A 7,248-nucleotide genomic window follows, 5' to 3' on the forward strand; every position below is an offset into this window, starting at 1 on the left:
CCAGGACCCTGGGACCATGACCTGAGCCGCAGGCAGACGCTTAACGACTGAGCCACCCAGGCACCCTATGCTTAGGGTTTCAAATGATTCTTGACTTTGGCTTCTGGCAGAAGCAGAGCCAAGCAGCAAACTCTCTTTACCCCCAGCAGGGATCTTTCCCACACACTGTACTGCCATATGGGGCCACACCCACATGGTGCTCCAGTGCTTTTCCCTTTAAAAACATGTAGGGGTTCACAGTTCCTTGGTCTTGCTTGGCCTATCCCCTGGGTGGGGCTGTTTGCTTCTCAAAGCAAAATGGCTTCTATCTTTAGGAAGCTCATCTAATGCAGGCAAAGCTGCTTTATTTAGAGGCTGATCATTAAGGCCATAATTGGATCAGGTCTATGTGCCAGTCACCCTGACATATTTATGGCATGTACTTTCTCCAGATCTGTCCCTTCCATTGTTCAGGTCACAGGGAAAGTAAGAGAAAAGGAGATTAAGTTTCAGGGTATTGCGTAGAGGTGATTTGCCCACAGGTACATTTTAGCATTGGCTAGGATACAAAGAGTCTTTATAAGAATAAAAAAAAAGAAAAGAAAAAAAGTAGAATTTGTGCTGGGAATCAAGTACAATCCATCCTTTCTGGTTTGCTATTGCTTCTGATCTAATTTAAGGATTTTCTGGATTATGTATGTGCTTTTTTTTCTTTTCATTTTGTCTTAATTCAGCATTTATTTGTTTCAGTTTATGGTTATTTTTTGTTTTATTGTTTTTTTCATAGGATTATTTTTACTAAGGGGAACCACCTTGGACAAAGATTCTTTAGAAAGCTTGACCTAGATCCTAGTCTTTGCTGTCGAGCAGAGTGACCCTGGATGAGTCACATAACTTTTGCATTTGTAAAATGTATTGTGTCATGTCAGTGATTCCCAAGCATGGTTCTCTATCACAATTACCTGGGGAGTGTTTTAAAATGAGATGCCTGGGGTCGCCTGGGTGACTCAGTCAGTGAAGTGTCTGCCTCCAACTCAGGTCATGATCCCAGGGTCCTGGGATCGAGCCCCACATCGGCTCCCTGCTCGGTGGGAAGCCTGCTTTTCCCTCTCCCACTCCCCCTGCGTGTGCTCCCTCTCTCGCTGTGTCTCTGTCTGTCAAATAAATAAAATCTTAAAAAAAAAAATAAAATGAGATGCCTGGTATAAAGCGGGGGGTGGGGGCACAGATTTTGGGAGATGATGGAATTTTTCTATATCTCAATTATGATGATTGTTGCATGGCTACATATGTTTATCAAATTCTGAGAATGGCACACTAAGAAGGGTGAATTTTACACTCTGCGGGTTATTTTCATTTTTAAGTTTAAAAATGATTTTTAAGTCCCCTGAGTATTGACATATTTGAAAACAATGCTTAGGCCCCACCCTGAACCAATTGCTTACTGAAGGTTATCTCTTCTTCTAAGCAGCTCTGTACTTGTGAGTCTAATGGGAACCAACCCAAATGTACTGTTGTAATGATCCCAGGTTCAGGTGTTTGTCAGCTGTAGATGTGACGTCAAGAGTAACCTGGGTGACCGAGCAACGTGGGTGCCTACAGTCATAGCATGTCTGGACAGGCCACTTAAATCACATGGGTAATGGAGGAAAAACATGTGGTTAAGCTCTGTGTTTAATACTCAATTAGAGCATCCTTTATGATCACTGATAACGTGAGAGCAGCCAACTTCCGATCCCATATTAGAAATCAGTGAAAAAAAAATCAGTGTAAAGATAGAGGATCTCGAACTTAGAACTGTGTATTAATGAAAACTATTGATTTTTTTCTTAGCATTAAAAGAAACAATGCTCTGGAATGAATCTGACACCAATCATGTAACTGTAGGTAAGTGTCCAGCAGAAAAAGGCTCACTGAGTTGAACTATGTGGATTTTAAGAGAGAAGAGAACGTATCATTAGGGCCAACTGATATTTTAAGCTCAGTGTCAACCTCTGAGAGGCTTCCGCCCTAATATTAAGAAAATAGATATATGAAACCCTCAGAATTAAAAGTGTTTACTGACAGCATTGGGAATACGTATGCTAGACTCCTAATAGGAAAACGAAATGCTGAACATATTTTGCCTTGTTTAAAAGTCATGGAAGAATGCAGTAGGTTATGTTTTAGGATGTGTCTCATCCAAAATACACTTCCTTAGGACCATACCTCACCAACAGGCCCTTCTGAAGCTGAGGGCTTAGGTGACTATATTTCTGTAGTGTAGCCTGTAGGCTATTGCTAATGGAACTGTGGCAGGCACCTAGGTCAGCTTGGTGGGGGATACTGACTACGGTAAGACCCAGATGGCTCTTTGGGGGGAAACTGGATCTCAAGGTGGCAGAGGAAAGGGGCTGCAGCTGTGTATGGCAAGTTAAAGCCATGGGCAAATCCGGAATCAGAGGGAAGCAGTAACCACAAGTAGTAATAACAGCAACAGCAACAATAATAATCATGGCTAATGCTTAGGAAATGCTTCTGTGCCAAGCACCAGACTCGTCCTAGCAGCTGGGAAATATCACTGTCTTGATGATAAAAGAGGAAACCAAGACTTGAATGTGATCACTTTCCTAGGGTCACGCAGCTGATGAGTGGCACAGCCAGGATGTAACTCAGGTAAGGCAATTCTCAAGCTAGTTCATGAAGTCTCCAGGAGTGCTCTTCTGCCTCTTGGGAAGTCCAGGGAGCAGCTGCAGTGAGGAGAGTGGGAGGGATGTGCAGAAGCTGACCAATGAGGCACAGGGGAGCAAGGAGAAAGGGCAGAGCAATGGCCCCATTCTTGAGAACTTGTGGGCTTCCAGCTGCAGTCTGCATATGACTTTTCTGTGTTTGGTGGAAGATCTAAATTTTACATAATCCTGTCCTCCCTGCCTTTATGAAGAACTAGTTTCACAGGGATCCTCTGTTCCTTGAAATCAAAGAATGCTAAACTAGAATGAAGAAGTATCTTAAGGGAGGATGAGGTCGGGAGGACATCTCTTATATAGAGGCTAGGGCAGAGAGAATTTTCGTGACTCTCTGGTTGTGATACTATTTTTCAGGCATCTCAGGTTTAGGAAGATGAGTACCTGCAGTTCATTAAGGAAATATCTTATCAAGGAAAACTCCACAAGAGGATACTAGGCTGCTGAGCAAGCTTAGACATTCTCAGCAATATACTCAGTGTCTTGAATTACAGCTGTTGAATCTAGTTCCTTAAAATGTTTTCTTTTAGGACCTTTGCCCCAATTACTTTAATGGAATTATTTGTCCGTTTTTCAAAGGTTTTACCCGCCACGAGGTCCCTCATGCCACTCATCTCCTTTCTTTGATGTGAAACACGATTTATAAGGGCTGGGTGATATTGTGACTCAGAGTAAGAAATATATATTTGATCTTTGTCCTAAGTGATGAGAGCAAAAAAGATGTCTTTTGTTATGTTAAATAGGTGACTTTTTTGGCAAGCACCTAAGGATAGAGACTGGTTGCTCGGGAAACAACCTTGTGATTCTGAGGGTTGGAATATTCAGTCCCCCCCCCGCAATCCCAACCTCAAGGGAGAGGAGGGGGCTGGTGATCAAGTTCAATCTCCAATGGTCAACAATTTAATCAATCATGCCTGTATAATTAGATCTGCATAAAGAAAATCAAAAGGTTGGGGTTCTGAGCGTTTCTGGGTTGGTGAACACATGGAGATGTGAGGAGAGTGACCTATTAGGAGAAGATATGGAAGCTCCACACCCTTTCCCCATAACCTGCCTTGTGCATCTCTCCATCTGGTTGTTTTTGAATTATATCCTTTTATAATAAACCAGTGATCTAGTAAGTAAAATATTTCTCTGAGTGCTATGAGCCACTCTAGCAAATCAATAGAACCCAAGGAGGGGGTTATCTGAACCCCCAATCTACAACCAGTTGGTTAGAAGCACAGGTGACAACCCGGACTTGTGATTGGTGTCGAAGTCTGTGTGTGTGTGTGTGTGTGTGTGTGTGTGTGTGTGTGTGTGTGTGTGTGAGAGAGAGAGAGAGAGAGAGAGCAGTCTTGTGGACCGAGCCCTTAACCTGTGGGATCTAATGCTATCTCCAGGTGGATAGTGTCAGAATTGAGTGGAATTATAAAAATCCACACATTGTAATTGGACCAGACTGCCACTCTCCTTAAGAATAAAAAGTTGGACTCCTAAACAACGTGCTTGGAATCCTAAACTTTTATGAGGCAGCTGTCCTATTGTGGAAACAAAATGAGCTGGCAACCTCGGTTAGTCATTTCTGTTTTCCGGGGAGGAGCAGACTAGGGGATCATCCAGGAGCCCAAGAGCAGACACACTAGGAGTGAGCTTTTCTCTCTGATGCTACGATGGAGGTCAGCCCGACAGACACAGAAGCACCCAGGAGGGGAGGTGCTCAAACGAGATGGGAAGCCGGCCACTGTGCAAATTTCAGAGTTGTGGGCACATGGGGGTCAGTCTTTAGTTTTCAGGGACTTGAGAGATGGCTCCGTTTTTGTTTTTTCAATTATACTGAAACACACCAGCAAGGGAAAAATCCACTCTGGCTCACCTATTTGTTTATTCTGCTCTCTTCTGATTTCCCAAAGGGCTTTATTATTACTGTATGATTTTAGCTCTTTGATCCCCTGAAGAAGGTTCAGGAACTGACAACCTTTCCTTCTAATCTTACCTTAGCATTCTTTCTGAGTTGAGCCACTAAAGACTTTCTGTGTGAGGCTGAAAAATATTTAAGCAAGCAAAATATTTAAGTTCCAGCCAGTTTAACATGGCATCAGATCTGTTGCTAGGCAGGGCATTTTAATACACGAGCATCAGCCTGGGTTGCCAGGTTGGCACCAAGTCATAGGTTATCTCACCTGTCCTCCTAGTTAGTCTTGTTATGTTAATGGGCGCGATTTCCCCACCGTAGAGACTCAATGTTCTTGGCACCTGGACAGCACCCTATGGCTTGACTCAGAGGTGTATAAGAACTTGTCAAGAACTTGGTTGTTGCCAGTCGAGGCTGCAGGCACTCCCTGACCAGTGAGTGGTCCCAGATCCACTGGAATGTGCACACAAGTGGACTGTGAAAGACTCACTCCAGGAAAGCAGCCTTGGAAGAAAGGGAGGGACTTCGGGAATTCCGCTGGTCCTCAGAACATACCTCACAGCTTTTATGGCATCTTTATGGTTCTTTTCCTTTCCCAGGGGAAGCATGCGTTTTCACATTTGCCTGGTGCCCTGGATGTGACATCCCAGCTTAAGCACTACTACATTCCTGCCCATCTGAAGAAGCTTGCTTCTGTAACGGGAACTTGATTCATAGGACCCTTCCGGAACACCTAGTCTAACCAGTACATTCGTTATGTGAGAGGGCTGGAGAGCCAGATTTACGGCCCCCCATAATTATGTGGATGGAGCAGCTCCCAATTACGCTAACGTGTATTTACGAATTTTCTTGTTTCCTTGATGGGTAATCTTTACCTTTGGAGGGTGGTGGGCCTCACCTAGCAATTCCACACTGCTGGAAAGCCTGGGGATTTGCTGTTACCTCTTCTAGAGGTGGTCTGCCAGTGTTGGAAAAATCCATTATTATTATTCTTGGCCTCATTTATAATCCACAACGTGCCTCGCAGAAAACTCACCTGTTAATAAAGTTTTATTTTTTGATTTAGGGTAAAAAAGGAATATAGAAAGTTTGAAGCCTGTTTTTGAATTGTGTTGAAAAGTCAGATCATTGCTAAAACTTTGAAAAGAGTTTTTATCAGATGGGGGGGGCGGATAGAAACTGGAAACTGACCAGCCCAGCCTGGCACACAGTAGGCCAAGAGAGTGGTCCTGCCCAGTCTTTTCTGTTGGAAGTTTTTAGCCTTTCTTCTAAAGGAGGCATTGCAGAATCAGAATCAGTTTCTAGATCTTTCCATAGAAACCACTAAAAGTAAGACCTTTCAACGCTTTACATTAGGAGTACTTAAAATAAACCTAACATAATAAAACTCCTCTTTTTTTTCTTTTTTACATATTTTGCCTATTATGGGCTCTCCTGTCAAAGTTATGGGAACTGTATCAGGATAAAGGCACACACTCAAAGACCCGGAATTTGTTGTTTCTCAAAATATCTTCGAGGAGGGAGTTTATGGGAAGCCTGCACATGGTCACTGACTCATGACGTCACAGAACAAGAATCATGGTCATTCTGGGCCACTCCCCAGTTGGGAAAGGCATCACTCCTGTCACATTTGAGTGACAGCTATTTGACTAGAGCACAGATGATCAATATATTCATACCTATGGAAATGTGCATGTCCATTAAAATCTTTGGGTGTACTTATTTTTGTTTAAAAACTTTTTTAGTTTACTTTTATAAAAAACAAAAGGTGTTTTTCTCTGTGTCCCCTAGGCTAACTATACGTCCCCTTCAAGTACCGTGATTGACTCAGGACTAACCCCAATTCTAATGTATCTCCCACTAGGCTCTGCACTGATCAAGAGCACTGGGTTTAACTCTTCAGTTACTTCTTTTATTAGAAGTGCAAGCTTGAGCATTATTCAGCCACCTTAGCCTTTGTTTCTTTTCTTCATCTATAAAATGGTGACAATATTTGTATTCATTCTCTGTTGTAGGTTTTTTGGTGAAGATTTAAATGACAGTAGAGAGCTTAGTATGGTGCCTGGCATATAGAGAGAGTCCTAAAATTATTACTGTTATTATTATTGTAATGCCAGTATCTAGCGTGGTTGTTGACTCACATGAGACTCAAAATGCTTTTAAAAATTGATTTATTGTGGTTACACTGAGTCGTGCTTATCTAGCTCTCTGCTCACTCTGTGCTTTGATCTACAGGGCTGAATGTGGCTGGAGAAGAGTAACAACTGTGTTGACTGGCTTCACTTTACATTCCTGACCCTTAATCTCAAGTGGGCACTTCACACTGCCCGGCACTCATACTGGGACTCTAACTCAGTCATCCTCTTACTCACGGAGGTGAGTAGTTCATACTTTCTTCTCCAGCGTCAAACGTCCCCCATTACCACTCTTAGCTAATAATCATGCTTCTATTTCAATGGGAAAGATGATGCTCCCATCAACCCCACACCTTCTCCCCTTCTAGAAGCCTATATGTTCTATATTCTGCCCTATAACCATGGAGGGTGCTGTGTCCTTGGCTGAAACCACCCCCTTCACTAAGCACTATAATCTGCCCCCCTTGCTCACTCGAGCACATTGCTCTAGCATTCTCCTCTCTCAGCATCATTGATT

At 43.0% G+C, this 7,248-nt stretch overlaps 1 long non-coding RNA gene across 1 annotated transcript; it reads left to right on the forward strand.

Moving 5' to 3' along the window:
- Positions 1-1,630: 1,630 nt before the first annotated feature.
- Positions 1,631-6,958, forward strand: LOC113927683. The gene is made up of 3 exons (XR_003521715.1): positions 1,631-1,866; positions 5,196-5,429; positions 6,832-6,958. It is a non-coding gene; the product is annotated as an uncharacterized LOC113927683 (long non-coding RNA).
- Positions 6,959-7,248: the final 290 nt, after the last annotated feature.

This window comes from Zalophus californianus, chromosome 7, assembly GCF_009762305.2.
Source record: "Zalophus californianus isolate mZalCal1 chromosome 7, mZalCal1.pri.v2, whole genome shotgun sequence".
NCBI lineage: Eukaryota > Metazoa > Chordata > Mammalia > Carnivora > Otariidae > Zalophus > Zalophus californianus.